The 15,996-nt window shown below is 46.3% G+C and overlaps 1 pseudogene; it reads right to left on the reverse strand.

Moving 5' to 3' along the window:
- Positions 1–3,959: 3,959 nt before the first annotated feature.
- LOC143749289 (uncharacterized) overlaps positions 3,960–15,996 on the reverse strand; it is a 32,386-nt pseudogene continuing 20,349 nt past the window's right edge.

Consider the following 15,996-nt stretch of genomic DNA (forward strand, 5'->3'; position numbering starts at 1 on the left):
GACAGGCCGAACGGAAGTACTGTGTACTGGTAAGACTGTCCCTCGAAAGCGAATCTCAGAAACGGCCTGTGATGAGGCGCTATTGGAATGTGAAAGTAAGCATCTTTCAGATCCACTGAGAGAAACCAATCTCCTGGGCGTACTTGCGCGAGGATATGCTTGGTTGTTAACATTCTGAACGAGCGAATCATTAGTGCTTTGTTCAGGTGTCTGAGATCTAGGATGGGGCGGAGACCACCATCCTTTTTCGGGACGAGAAAATAGCGGCTGTAAAAACCTGCCTCGCTCATAGAGGGGGGAACAGTTTCCACAGCGCCCTTTTCTATTAGTTAGCGCACCTCGGTGCGTAGAACCTGTGAACACTCCTTTCTCACTTTCGTCTCAACCACAGTCGTAAAACGTGGTGGTCTGCGAGCGAACTGGAGCGAGTATCCGTGCTTTACTATATTCAATACCCATTTCGGCATATCTGGAATGTTTTCCCATGCGTGTACAGATATGGGCTGAATACAGGCTAGGGGCGGGCCGCTGTGACGTAGGGACCCGGCCAGCAAATCGCCTGAGCTCGTAGCTCTCAGAGGCGCGGGCGCGCGCTGAGCAGCTGAGTGAATGGGCGCGTGTGTGCTTACAACAGCGCGCGCTATGTCTGTAAAACTCGCAGCCTGAGCTGGGGTTGTGTTTGACACTGTAAGGACAGTGTTTATAAGTGGGGGTGCATAAACAGTGGTAGGCACACGCGTCACTTTTATAATGTTTCCCGCTTTTACTGGGGATGAATTCCTAACTGTGTGAACAGTGCTTGTGTGTAGTGGTGCGTACATGACCGTAGGCACGTGATCTACATTCATGGGGCGCGCAGCCTGAGCTGGGAATGAATTTGGCACTGTTTTGACAGTATCTGGGAATGCACACTTTGTGGACATGTGAACCCTTAGTGACACAGGCAAAAAAAGACTCTTTTTGTGTTTTCTGTGCGTCGCCGTAAAAAACGGCGTTTGTTTGCAGGTGAGCGAGCTCTGTGACTGGCCCATTGACTGCTGTATGGACATTTCCAGCCGCCTGTAAGGGGACTGGGTAATGTTTGAGCTTTTGCAGAGAGAGTGGTCCGGCTTTTGCGACTCATTCCTGTGGCTAGGACGGCTTTCGATGCTCAGGGTTCAACACAATCTTGGGCCGAGGACCCCGTCGCTCAGGAGGCGGCTAGCGGGTGTGGGAGCGCTAGCGGCATCGAGCGTCAGCATGAGGCGCGGGCTGAGAGGCGGTGGGAGCTGTTCTAGCCCGCTGCGGCTGTGGCGGTCTCTGTCTGCTCTGCGATGAGCTGGAGCGCTTGGGCAGGAAATGGCTCATAGCTTGTGAAGCGTTCTGGGCCTCAGTGAAGCGTTCGGCGAAACCTTTAACCGCCGGTCCAAACAGCCCGCTGGTGGAGATAGGCGCGTCGAGAAACGGCGCCTTATCCGCGTCCTTCATCTCCGTCAGAGTCAGCCACAGATGGTGCTCGAGAACAGTCAAATTAGCCATGGCGCGGCCAATAGACTGGGCAGTGGCCTTCGTGGCTCGCAGAGCTATATCAGTTGCGCTGCGTAGGTCCTTAAAGGCTTCGGGTTCGGGGCCAGACTCGTCCATAGAGCGGAGAAGCTTAGCTTGGAACACTTGAAGTACCGCCATTGAGTATAGCGCTGATGCAGCTTGGCCGGCGGCGGCGTAGGCGCGACTGGCGAGAGCAGAAGTAGTGCGGCAGGGCTTCGAGGGGTGGGAAGCTTTGGCTTTCCATCCGGTGGTGGAGGGCGGGCAGAGATGATTGGACACGGCCTCCTCGAGGGGCGGCGTTCCCTCGTAGCCTCTTTCCTTCGCGCCGTCCACAGAGGAGAGCGACAAAGAAAAAGAAGGCTTCAGACGCGCAGAGTGGGGGGCTTTCCATGACTTGGTGAGTTCGTCATGAACCTCCGGGAAGAAGGGAGAAGGCCTTTGCCGAGGGGCCTGCTGGCGCCCCTGCAGAAACCACTCATCCAGTCGGCTTCGGGTTGGTTCTTCGGGAGAAGACCAATCGAGCCCGGGTCCTCTACGGCCTTCGAGAGGACGCGGATAATCTCCGTATCCATGGTGGAGCCCCCGCTCGTGCTAGCTAGCGTCGACGGGGCGGGGTCGAGAGTGGAGCCCGGCCAGTCGTCCGATGCAGCGTCGATGGACAAGCTGTCATCCATTCCCCCATCGTCCTCGGACGCGCCGAAAGTCACAAGGCCCACCGCTCTGCTAGAGGGGTGTGGGTCCGGCTGGGTGAACTGAATCGGCGGTGGGGAAGGTAAGAGCGGCGGTGAAGCACGCGGAGACTGGCTCGGCCTGACGTCACTAAGCTCCGGTTCAGGAAGCCTCTGTGAGCGGCGCTTTTTCTTAGTGCGCGGCTCAAACAGAGGGGTGGGGGCGATGGGCTCGCTCACGGCGAAAGCGGCGAGGCGAGCCCGCAGTGCGGAGAGACCCAAGGTCATCACATTCCGGGCATCCGCCCTTGGTCAAAGCAGCTTCTGCGTGGTCCCGGCCCAGGCAGCGAGCGCAGATGATGTGACGATCCCTGTCCGGGAGAAGGTCTCTGCACGACGCGCAGGAAGGCATTTGAAACAACGCCTCAGAAAATTGCTCTTTTACAAGTGTCGCGGGGCGAACAGATGTAAAGATACTTGCGTGTGTGGCACGCCGGATGGCTCAGTAGGATGACGTTCGAAGGCGGCTGAAGGTGCCGACGTCCTCGTATCAATCCCGCTGGTATGCTTTTCGACGGCGGCGAAGGCTTCAATAATCCGGAGGATTCAGCGAAGAAGGTGTTCGCTGAAGGAGATTAAATCTAAAGAACTCTCATGACGGGGCGCCCAATAAATAGCTCTTGGCCATGCCCATCTTGGCGGGCTCTGACGCGTGCGGGCGCGAAGCGCGCTCATTGGTCGCGCATTCAGAGTCGCCCCGTCATTGGTTCGAGCAAGTTGCCGCAGCACAGCCAATGACCGAGCTTCCTTCGTTCATTGCTGTCAGCTGTGCAGCTGCAATGCGTTTTACATAAAGACTTCAATATTCTCGAGAAAAGGAGTTTTCCCCATAGCGTAAGCTACTTACGCAATAGGAGAGACCTCTCGAAAGGGAACTAAAGTTTATAATTTTAAAGTCTTCTTAATTCTTATCAGTTTAAACATTCAAGCGATTTTAAACTATCCAGTAAGCTACTCGCGCACTGTCTGAGAGAGTTGCACTGCGTGCATACATAGAGTACAGCTCGCGAGAAACTAAAGTTATTTTTGGCGGATTATATCACTTTAATGGGGGGAAAAACGCAAAATTGTGTAAAACTTCCGGTCTTGGTAAGTATACTCATAAACACAGTCAGTTATGTATAAAACGCATGTGACAGTGTGACAGACAGTATAATGAAAACAGCAATGGATCCGTGCACTAGCTGTAAAAGTGACAGCAGCCATAGGCTATGCGTCTGTCATTAATGTTGTCGTCAAAACAACAAAAGATAGCTTTAATTGTAATGAATGAGAATTATTAGCCTATGTATTTAATTTAATCAGGAAACAGAACTAAAAGACTATGTGTTATTTTACATTTGATTACTTTATTATGTTTCTGTAGTATTTTTGAATACTGGTGTTAGACCTACACACATATAACATTTAATTCAAAGATTGAAATCAAGCTTCCTTGTGTTGTGTAAACTCTTAACAACAAAATTGCCACATTGTAAAAACGCAATGAGTGAGCAAACATTTAGGGGAGATAAACATAATAAGAAAACTTTCAACAACAACAAAAAAAATGTCTTTATCGTCATAAATATCATTATCGCAAATATTCTTGAAATATCGTGATAGAATTTTGAGGCTATATCGCCCACCCCTACTTTGGGGTGGTGTCTTCATTTGTCATTTTTGCATACACATGGAGTCCATCAGTTGTCGGATGAGATGTCACTAGTTGGTGCTGCAGAGAGAGGCTCTTCCGTTACCCTGCGGCTCTACAGCTTTTAGCAGAGTCTGTTTTTGTTTGGCTGTCAACTGCTGAAACCTTCTCAAAAGGTTGTCCTCCTCATCACTTTGATATTTTAAACTCAGCTTGCAATCACAAACCCAGTGTCCTTCTTCGTTGCAGTACCTGCATCTTCCTTGAGTTTTTGACTGTCTATTATCTTCATTTTCGTTATGCTCATTCCACATTGTCCTGTTGTTGTATGACATTGTCTTCGATCGCAATGCTCTGAGTTTGACTTCATGTGTTCTTTCAATCTTTGCTGACCACTTAGCAATTTGATTAAAAGATATTCCAACGCTGTCCCAGTCGTCATATCGAATTTTGAGTGCTTTTGAAACTTCAGGTTTCAGTCCATTTACAAAAGCAGTTTACAGAGGCATGCTAGTGTCCTTGTCAAGATCCTCGCTGTCTTTTAAACCACCATGTTCCAACCAAATTTGTCTGAAGCGTTCTTGGAACTCTGCAACACTTTCTCCAGTCTTCTGCATACATGAGGTAATTCTAGCCCAATTAACCTCTGCAGGTTTCAGTTAAAACAAGAATGTTCGTACAGCTTCCCATCCAGCCTCAATGTTTTCTTGAGACTCGCCTACCCTGTTTTCAACACTTTCAGTTATCCTCTTTTGTTCCTTGTCCCTTAAGTTCACATTAACAATCATCACACCATCTATAGGATGTAAATTGTCGATTTTCTGTAAGCGTTGAAGAAATTGCCATACTTTTCGTAGTTGTTTGTACACATATGTTAATTCCTTAGACCACTTGTCTAATTGCTCCGGTGAAGCTGGCTGGTATGTTTTACAGGGAACTTATTCCTTAATCGTTTTTTTTACGATGCGGGTTTGTCTTTCGCCTTCCTCCTCATACTCCTCCTCATTGTCAACTTCAATTTCAGTCCTTCTGTTCTTGAAAATTACAGGAGTGAGTCTAACCTTTTTGTTCTTCTTGGTGACATAAGCATGTGTCTCAGGTTCAACATCACTGTCATCAGGGCTCCCAGTCGAGCTGCTGTCACTTTCTCCTAGCAGATAATGACGTTGTTGATCCTCAATCTTCTTGAGGTCTTTAGATGGATATAATAACTCTTTCTCTATCTTGCTGCTAGATTTTATGGGAGTTTTTTGTCCAGAACAGTCTTTTGATTCCAGCTGTGTGGAAAGCAACTTTAACAGCTTGTCATTATCATTTAAGAGTCTTTCTTTGTCCTTCTTTTCATTCTGCAATTGTTCAGCCAGTGCTCGAACCTTTGCTTTCTCTGCTTTGTACTCACGCTGTGATTTGTCAGTCTCACACTTCTGTCGATGCTGTAGAATTTGTTTTACCAAAATCACAGACAAACCATCTATGTTGGTGTTTGTCCTTAAGCGCTGCAGCTTTCCATAAGCCCTTTCAATGTCCGGCAAAGCCCATAGTCCACTCTCTGAGTGCTTGATGCCGTACTTCAGGCACGTCATCATGGCACTTCCTCAGTCCCAGCCTTTTGCCCAAATATGCATTCAGATTGTCCATCATCTGATCAATGGTAACACTTGGAGGTTCTGTTCCATGTCTTTCTGTTGTTGGCCTCAGTGCCGGGCCATTACCATTTTTAGTGCTTTACTCAGCTATGCATAATAGCACCAAATTAATAAAAACACAATATATTGACCCACATAGTATTTTCTGTCATGCGCCGTGCACGTTTGCAATGACGTAAGATGCACACAAACGTTGTTGTAGGGAGATACCCATAGCTATGAAATATGACAAGACCAGAGTGTTAAGTCCAGTTAATTCATTAATTCATCCTGATCGTTTTCAATACTCGCAATTCCAACTCCTGACTCGCTACAGTGGTTTTGACGAAACAAGATGGTTTTTATTCTGCCAAGGGCGTGGTAGCTCGTACCAAGGGCGTGATGAGCTGGAACCTGCTTATGTCACCTGCCACCGCTTACGTCACGAACCACCGCAACCACCATTAGGAAAATCGTTCAACCTGAAGAGGGCAGCACTCAGACGTTTTTACACCATATATTGTAGAATTAAAACACTTTATACCCAAAAAGTTACTTGAATCAATGAACAGCATTTATGAAGCTCCATTTTTACAGATCATTAACTAAAAAAAGTTGTTTTACTGTTTAGTTACCCTTTAATCAGAAGGAAAAGAAAGCAGCCTCCTTATCAGAGAGAGGAAATTTTCTTGCGCCATGCACTGTGTGACTGCAGTTTTTGTTATTTTATGAATGTATAGTTTGTAGTATTATCAAACCTTTGTTATACTGTTAATATTTTTAGGATATTAAACATTTCAGCCCCATTATAAATTACTTGTTCTGTATGTCCAGTTTGAGAACACTGCATTTAACTTACCCACAACTGATGTTAGTGTGGCTGAACAAAAATATAAACACACTGCATTTAAGTCCATTTATGCTATTGTCTCGCAATTGATTGATAGCAATTATAGTCTCTGAAAGAGCACACTGCATCCTGGAAGGCAGAGAAAATATAATGGACATATTGGGCTGCATTCATGAAACACAAACAGAATAAATGTCTGAGTAAATTGTACTCAAAACCATTCTAACATTCTTGCAATATCTCGTCATTACAATGTGATTTCTGCACTCTTACGAATGCTTTCACCATAAATAACAATGCAAGTGGTGTACAAATACTGTGCAGTGTAACCGTGTCACTGATTATAACGGGAGTTTTGTGTCCAGATAAGTGTCCAGATAAACTCATGCCGTGTCATCGACAGCTTCAGCCATTATAAAGAGAGCATTCTTTGATTGCTTACTGTATATAATTTAATCACAAATTAATAAATACATGTGTACTTCAAGAAAGACCAGTTGTTTGAAGTTAAAGCGCAACACAAAGGTAAGCCCACTATTATTATCGTCATTATTTTTCTGATCACGATTTACACATTTTTGGCTTTTAAGGTGTGTGCGAGGTTTAAAGTCTGTTAATTTCTTCACTGAAAGTTTTTGAAAGACTTTAATAGTTTCTACCTGTTTGGGTATAGAATTTTTTTTTGTCAACTGCTTATTTTCTTTTAATGTATTAGCCATGTTTCAATGAAAAAACAATGGATGCTGCATTAATTGCATTGTATATATAGGCTATATATATATATATATATATATATATATATATATATATATATATATATATATATATATATATATGGCTATATACCCCAATGTTTCTCATGTTCTTTGTCTAGTGTTGACCAAAACATGGTTGTATCGCATGGTTATACCTGTTCTCCCGCCTTGATGTGAAGAGAGGTTCAAACAGTATAAAAAAAGGATGTACTGTGGAAGTGATGGTAGAAAAAATTATTTCAGTTCTTTAATTGTCTTTGACTCGTTTTGACAAAACTGTACTGTTAAAAAAACTTTTGAACACATGCTTTAACATCAAGTACCAGTGTAAAAAGAATGAACAGTTGGTATTATGCAGAGAAGAAGACAAAATCCATACGCAAGCAGCTCTAGATCTGTTGGGGTGAGTAAGCCTCAATATATCTGCTGTCCCTGGTCCACTAACAGATATTTCTTTCAGACTTTTCGGCTTACATAATTCCATTCCTCTCTCTTCACTCTCTGCATGAATTGGGTTGTTTTTGCTTCCCCATCCATAACTGAATCGAAATTCCAGTGTCTCTTTTCCCTATTGTTGTTAACAATAATGAGCCCGAGTCCTGTCATTGTATAATAATAACTGTATTATAATAATTCGCTCCAATCCTCATATGCCTTCCAGAACTAAATATATTTATTACATATATGCTGAAGAACCAATACAATGTTTTTTGTGTGTAATTTACGTTGATTTAAGTTGTAATCTAAATTTTGCTTTGCAAACAGTATGGTTGAGGTTCCACTTTAGATGTGGATTTGAGGATGTTGATTTTATTTATTTATTATACTTTAGCAAAAAAAAAAAAGATTGAAGATGCTCTAAAAATATGGTCATGACATCACTGCTTTATATCTGAATTACACTCATTCCATAATTGATGAACTTTACACAGTTATTGAACAGAACTGAATCAACTGTGACTCAGCTCTGATTTCAACGAATAATGATTGTTTACTATTGTCTTTTTAGATCTGTTTCTGCAATGTATGCTAGGAGCTTGCATTTGTTCAGATAGGCCTATTCTATATTCTATTCTATACTAGGATAACATTTATTGGACTAATGAATGATTTATTTTCAAATTCACATTTCTTAATATCTGTGACTAAAAAAGGCCGATATGCTTCGTGTAATGTAATTGTATTTCTAAAGTGTTATTGAATTTTACATTTTAATGTGTCAAATTTGTAAAGCTCTTTATGCTCTATGAGTGTGTTTATCACACTGTGTTGTGATATCTGTGAAATACTCTTCTGAATACTCTTCATTCTTAAGGTTACTACACACATGCATTCACATTTATACATAGGCCTAATTCATGGTCTCCATTATAATAAAGACAGAAGCACAAGAAACGTTCTGTGCAAGGTATAAACATAGAGAGAGAAAGAACAGCAACACAGCTGAAGTGATACATCATTCATTAGACTACATAATGAGCTCTCATTGGACACACTATGCATATTAAATCTTTATATATAGAAACTATGGGAGAGTAACTTAAGAAAAATGTTTTTTCTGCATATTTAGGTTTAAGATATTTAGAGTCTGAAAAACTGAACAGAAAAAAAAAATGATACTCGGTTAGTAACGTAACCTCGGTTCTCTCTAGAGAGGGAACGAGTATTGCGTAAGTTTTAGACGATTCTCCAAATCCTCGATTCGATTACATTTTCGATTCTAAGGTCACGGTTCGATTCGATTCTCGATTTTTACTTCTTTTTTTAAGCACAGGTTGCTGTTGCTCCTAAAAAGCTGACATCAGTTAATTGCAATCTCACACATCTCTGTTATTATCAATGAAGCTGACTGCACAATGAATCTCTCATAATATATAGCCTACACTTTGTTTGTTATAATTAGAGGATTTGCTAGCTTACAGAATTCAGCACTGAACAAAAAGTCTGTTTTGAGCGGTGAGGAGAGTCTATCTTAAATGCTTCTGATTGGCCATTGCGTTCAAGAAATCAACACATATGTCTGTGATTGGCTAAATCGCTCAACGCTGCAAACATGTTATAAATAGAATCTCTGGCCTGTAAATCGTTCTATTTTGTTTTAGTTGTTCTTGTTGCTTTTCTGCAACAGATAAATACAAATTTATTAGTTTTTATGTTTTATTCATAGATATTTCTAGTTTGCGTGAGTCTGCGAATCGCTTTATTCTCCCGCACACACAGAGTGAGTGCATTACCGCCCGCGCTCGCACTCGGCCATCAAATCTAGTCCCGCGCCGCACTCTATTGCGTTGGGAGTGCACGTATAGATCAAGAGCCCGGCCCGAGGATAGTGACGGGAAATATCGGCCCCGGGTCGGGCCAAGTTCGGGCTTGGGCATAGAATCTAAGTCAGAGGAATCATAGCCTTTCAACACGTGTGTTTTTTTTCCGCGCCGTGATGAGTCGTTCATGAACGATCCGTGCATTGCCTCTGTCATGCGACAAATGAACAAAAGACTCGGAAGGTCAAGTAATTATTAATGTTCCTTGTAAATTATTTTTGACTGCATTATAATGATTTCTTAATTCAGAATATGATCAAGATTGCGTAGATGGATGTGTTCGGGGAATTTGCCTGTTAAAAGTATAACATTTAAAGCCCCTGAATGACTAGAAAAAAGATTAGTTAATTTTGATGAACGAGACTGAACAATAGAGTCAGTAAAACGATCCGAACTTTCCATCACGGGCGCGACATGGGGGCGTGGCAGCATCGACGATTCCATTTTTTATTTCGATTTTTGAGATTGTGAATTAATTTCGATCGATTTCGATTTAAAATCGAAATCGTGACACCCTTAGTAAGTTTAGCTTACGCTACGGGAAAGATTCATCTTCTCGAGATATTGAAGCCAAAAAATTATCCTTAATTTTGTATTCATTGTCAACGCAGTGCAGCAGCTAGCAGACCTAGAGCAGGCCATCTCGCGTGCTCATTGGCTGCCCTGCGGGCAACTGCTGCAGCCTACCAGTGAGCCCGGCGTGACGTCACGCCCAATGAAGGGCGCCCGCGTCTTCATAGCGTCACAGCCCGCCAGAATGGGCGTGGCTTAGCGTATAAACATAGGGGCTGTAGGCTGACTTCCCTGGTTTTTCGTCGACTGAAGCGAAGTCGCTCGTGGCGCGAGCACGGCCGGTTACGCAATACTCGTTCCCTCTCTAGAGAGAACCGAGGTTACGTTAGTAACCAGGTATCGTTCTCTTACAAGAGGTTCTCTCGTATTGCGTAAGTTTAGCTTACACTACGGGGAACACTTTGTCAACGCCGTGCGCCCAGGCATCCACCATGAGACCCCGAACTTCCAGGGGAACCCCATAAGTGGAAAAATAAGGTGGCCAGCCACGCGGGCCATCACTTGTACATAAGCACACATAGGGAATACAGAGCGGCGCGCCGGTCTGTATAGGCACATGGCACATACCCTACTAGTGCAGCTCAACCAGGAGAGCTGAGTCACGTGAGAGGGATCTGAGCAGGATGATCTGGGCAGAATACACCTCTCCTTGACACTGACAACAGTTTAGCCTGCAAGGCAGGAACTTCTAGGTTATAAAACCTGACAAAGCTAGACGGGGAGCTCCAGCCCGCCGCTACACATATGTCATGGATAGAAATCCCACTGGACCATGCCCACGACGAGGCCACGCCTCTCGTGGAATGAGCCCTGATGCCCAGAGGGCATTGCAGACTTTTTGACGCGTAAGCAGCCGCTATAGTGTCCACTTTCCATCTGGACAGGCTCTGTTTCGAGGAGGCGAGACCCTTGGTGCGCCCACCAAACGAAACAAAAAAGCTGTTCTGAACGCCTGAAGGAGGCGGAGCGCATAATGTGAAATCTCAGCGCCCTGACAGGGCAGAGGAGATTCACATCACTTTCGCTGTCAGATGCTGGCAGAGCTGACAGCGAAATAACTTGCGCTCTGAATGGAGTGCCCATCACTTTAGGAACATAGCCATGTCTAGGTCTGAAGATGACTTTAGAGTCATTCGGCCCGAACTCAAGACACGACACGCTAACAGACAGCGCGTGCAGATCCCCCACACGTTTTACTGACGACAGTGCAGTCAGAAAGACGGTTTTCAGTGATAGATATTTCAACCCCCACGGAGTCTAGTGGTTCAAATGGAAAGGCTTTCAGGGCCTCGAGGACCAATGAAAGATCCCACATAGGAACCGACGGGGGGCGCGGCGGGTTCATCCTTCTATTTCCTCTAAGGAAGCGGATGACCAACTCATGTCTTCCCAGTGACTGGCCGTGCGTCGATTCTGCGAACGCTGCCACGGCCGCCACGTATACTTTGATCTGTCAATCAATCTGATTCTCCCAACGCGGGGCTATGAGGAGCACCGAGTGGCGCGTTTCCCTGATTCTCTTGATCACCGGCACCCGTTTGGGGGTGCAGGGACCATTCCCCTGGGGGAACATTGTCCCTGGATAGTTTGTCTGTGCCGTCGTTCAAATGGCCAGGCACATGCGCCGCCCTCAGCGAGCGCAGGTGCATCTGAGACCAAATAAGGAGGTGTTCCGTCAGATTGCAGAGATTTCTGGATCTGACACCGCCCTTACGGTTTACATAGGATACTACAGACACGTTGTCCGAACGGACAAGAACATGTTGGTCCTGTATGAACAGGAGGAAGCGCTTCAGCGCGTTCTCAACCGCTATCATCTCCAGACAGTTTATGTGAAAACACTTCTCTTAGCCTGACCACTGGCCGAAGACCGGTCTGCCCTCGAACAGCACGCCCCAACCCGAGTTGGACGCGTCTGTCGAAATGACTTTCCGATAAGAGATGGAGTCCCATCATCACTCCCTGCTGGTACCAGTCGGCTACTAACCAGGGCTGCAGAGTCGCTATGCAGGTCTGAGTCACTCTGATTTTCTGGCCGACCAGCGTTGGAGCGGGCGCATGCGCAGTAAGCCCAGCTGAAGCACCGCTGCAGCTGATGCCATACAGCCCAAAGTCCTTTGAAATGTTTTCAAAGGGAGAAAGCTGCCCTTCTGGAAAGATGCGGCTAGGTGGCGAACACGGCGCACCCGCTGTGTCGATAAACAAGCCGTCATGGTCACCGAGTCCAGTTCTATTCCTAAAAAGGAAATTGACTGGCTGGGCAGTAATGAGCTCTTGGTCCAGTTGACCGTGAGACCCAAGCTTTCCAGGTGACTCAGAAGCACTGTTCTGTGAGACAGCAGTTCTGTCTCTGACTGTGCCAATATCAGCCAATCGTACAGACAGTTCATTATTCGCAGCCCCTGACTTCTCAGGGGGGCCAGCGCCACGTCCATCCACTTCGTAAATGTACGGGGTGCTAGGGACACGCCGAACGGCAGGATGGTGTATTGATGTACCTGACCGTCGAAGGTGAATCTCAACAATTGCCTGTGATGGGGTATTATCTGAATCTGAAAATAGGCATCCTTCAGAGCTAGAGAAATAAACCAGTCCCTCGGGCGAACGTGCGCGAGGATTTTCCTGGTCGCACGCATTTTGAGCGGCCTTTTCGCAAGCACTTTGTTCAAATGTCTCAGATCTAGGATAGTTCTGAAGGCTCAGTCCTTCTCGGGTACGAGAAAAATATCGGCTGTAAAAGCCTGACTCGCTCAGAGAAGGCGCCCCCTTTTCTATCGCCCCTTTGCACAGCAGCTTAGCTATTTCTGCGTGAAGTAGGTGTGCTACTTCCGCATTCACTATCGTCGCGGTCCGGGCTTGAAAGCGCGGGGGACGGCGAATGAATTGAAGTGTATAGCCCTGCTTTATTGTGCTCAGCACCCATTCTGAAATCCCTGGGATAGTTTCCCACGCAGCTATGTGAGCTGCTAGGGGGCGAATGGCCTCCGGGTTCAGATCGCCACCATTTGCGGGCTTTTGAAACTGAACCGGAGCCGAAAGCGCGGCGCGCGCGCTCTCGGTTCTGGGCAATGGCTGCTCGCTGAAAAGCCGAAACCGGCTGATTTATATGAGATGTCCCAATCATAAGGGATGGGGAACATTCTTTTGTCACTTTTGACGCGCGAGCAGCGTTCCGGGCGGAAAAGCTTCCTGTAAGCGTGAGCGCGTGTGTGCCAGCACGAGACTTACAAGTGTATTTGATGCCCCGATCATAATGGATGGGGAGCGTTTTATTAATGCCCTGCGTTTTGTGATAAAACTTAAACACGCGGGCGGAGCCCGGGGGGAGGTTAGTGTTAGTAAGCGTGAACGCACTCTGGCGGGCACGAGACTTAAATTCATAACCTGCTTTCTTTTGTGAAACTGACCCGGAGCCGAAAGCGCGGCGCGCGCGGTCTCGGTTCTGGGCAATAGCTGCCCGCTGAAAACCGAGACCGGCTGATTTATGTGAGATGTCCCAATCATAAGGGATGGGGAACAACCCTTTTTTTTTTTTTTTTTTACTTTTTGACGCGCGAGCAGTGTCCGGGCGGAAAGCTTCCTGTAAGCGTGAGCACGTGTGCGCGGGCACTAGACTTACAAGTGTATTTGACGCCCCGATCACAATGGATGGGGAGCGTTTTATTAATGCCCTGCGTTTTGTGATAACACTTAAACGAGTGGGCGGAGCCCAGGGGGAGGTTTGTGTTAGCAAGCGTGAACGCACTCTGGCGGGCACGAGACTTACATTCATAACCTGCTTTCTTGATCGTGTAACAGAGCGGGCAGATAGTGGGCACAGACTTGTGGACACATTTCTTACATTCAACACTCGAGCGGCTTTTCTGCACTTTATGAGAGTGTGCTCTGCGAGATTCGGAGTGCTTATGTGTAGGGGTGAACACTGGGGCGTGGGCACTTTCACTACACTTACAACACCGACGGCATGAGCCGGACCAGACATTATACTCTTTTTGAGATTGTTCTGGGTCGCCGTGAAAACGGCGTTTGTGTGCAGGCGAGAGGGTAAACAAACCGGCTCATTGGCTGCTAATTGAACAACTGCAGTAGCCTGTTTGAAGGGGACTGACAGGGAATAAACTTTGACGGCGGTCCGGCCGCAGCGGGACACGCGCGTCTTTTCGGAGGCGATGTGTCTGTTAGTAAGCGTGAGCGCTCGTGAGCGGGCACGTAACTTACATTCTTAACCTGACATCATACTCACTTGAGATTGCTCTGGGTCGCTTCGAGAACGGCATATGTGTGCAGGCGAGCGGGTTGCATTACCGGCTCGTTGGCTGCCAAATACACAGCTGCAGTAGCCTTATCTAAGGGGACTGACAGGGCAAGACATTTCGACGGCGGTGCGCAAGCCCGTCCGGGTCATGCAGAGAGCTCGAGAGGGCTCTGCATGACGTGAACGGGGACGCGAGGGCGGGGTAGCTCTCTTGTAATGTAAAGAGAGCTAGCCGCGTGCTCGGTGGTCGAGCAGAACTGGAACAGTGTTTGTACGAGGGCGCGCGCACGAGTAGTGGGCACGGGACCTACATGTTACACAGATGATGCCCGTCCAGGTCATGCAGAGAGCTCCGGGGTGCTCTGCATGACGCGCGAACGGGGACACGGGTAGCTCTCTTGTAACGTAAAGAGAGCTAGCAGCGTGCTCGTACGTGTCCCTCGGCCTCATCCTCAGATGTGACGGCAGAGAGGCTCGTAAGCGGCAGCTGCGCGTCGGTGAGGAGGGGCGGGGGGTGTTGAAGGCTTCGAGTCGAGCCCGCAGGGTCGACAGCGGAAGCGCTTCACAGAGCTCGCAGCCCCGGAAGTGCGAGGTGTCTTAAAAAAGACACTCGCTGCTCTTCTAGAATAGGTTTTAGCAAGGTAAAGGGATACGTCGCCGGATAGCGTAGCCCGCACGGATGGCTGAAGGTGGCGAAGACGGCCGGCTTCCTCAGCGCTGTCCTAAGCTGGCTGTTCGCTGTTCGCTGTTCGACGGCGGCGGTGGCTTCTCTCAGATCCAGCGATGCGAAGAGCTCGCTGAAGAGACGAAAAATCAGGGAAGTCAGCCTACAGCCCCTATGTTTATACGCTAAGCCACGCCCATTCTGGCGGGCTGTGACGCTATGAAGGCGCGCGCCCTTCATTGGGCGTGACGTCATGCTGGGCTCACTGGTAGGCTGCAGCAGTTGCCCGCAGGGCAGCCAATGGGCACGCGAGATGGCCTGCTCTAGGTGTGCTAGCTGCTGCACTGTGTAGAAAATGAATACAAAATTAAGGATAATTTTTTGGCTTCAATATCTCGAGAAGATGCATCTTTCCCGTAACGTAAGCTAAACTTACGCAATACGAGAGAACCTCTTGTAAGAGAACTTGCTAACTCAAGACTGACAAACATCCAGAGACAGTTAACATGAGTGCCAGTTCCAGGAGCAGTGACACATTAATGACCCAGAAATAACTGAAATTCAAACACCTCCCTCAAGGGTTAAACAAGAGCTGGTGTGAAACAATGCCTCATTACAGTTTTTCTGAATAGCTAAAACACATTTCTTGAAAGCATCACTCACTTTCTCACAACCTTAAACACAAAACCAAATTTTCAAACCACATTCAAAGAACCTCTGACTCTTCTGGGTTCTGGCAAAATCAAACAATTGCCTCAAAACCATTTTATCTATGCACAAAAACAAACAGTGCTTTCAGAACATACACATAGCGAGTCAATTTTATAAACACTACAGATAATTTGTTAGACACTACATAGAAACACAGAATCCAAATCATGCTGTTACAGAAAAAAGTATATTGTAACAAAGTAAACAAATTTTGCAATTATGTAAAAAAGTCTGACAACTTACAGTAGTAAGGTGAATAAATTGTATGTTACCCATAAAATGATAACATTAACTTGGATTTTGTTTTTTGTCTTTTATTCCTCTTGTGCAGAACTCACAATGTACACATTAAGA

Source organism: Siphateles boraxobius, unplaced genomic scaffold (assembly GCF_051911475.1).
Source record: "Siphateles boraxobius isolate OS27281-9 unplaced genomic scaffold, OSU_SipBor_1 24, whole genome shotgun sequence".
Classification (NCBI taxonomy): Eukaryota; Metazoa; Chordata; class Actinopteri; order Cypriniformes; family Leuciscidae; genus Siphateles; species Siphateles boraxobius.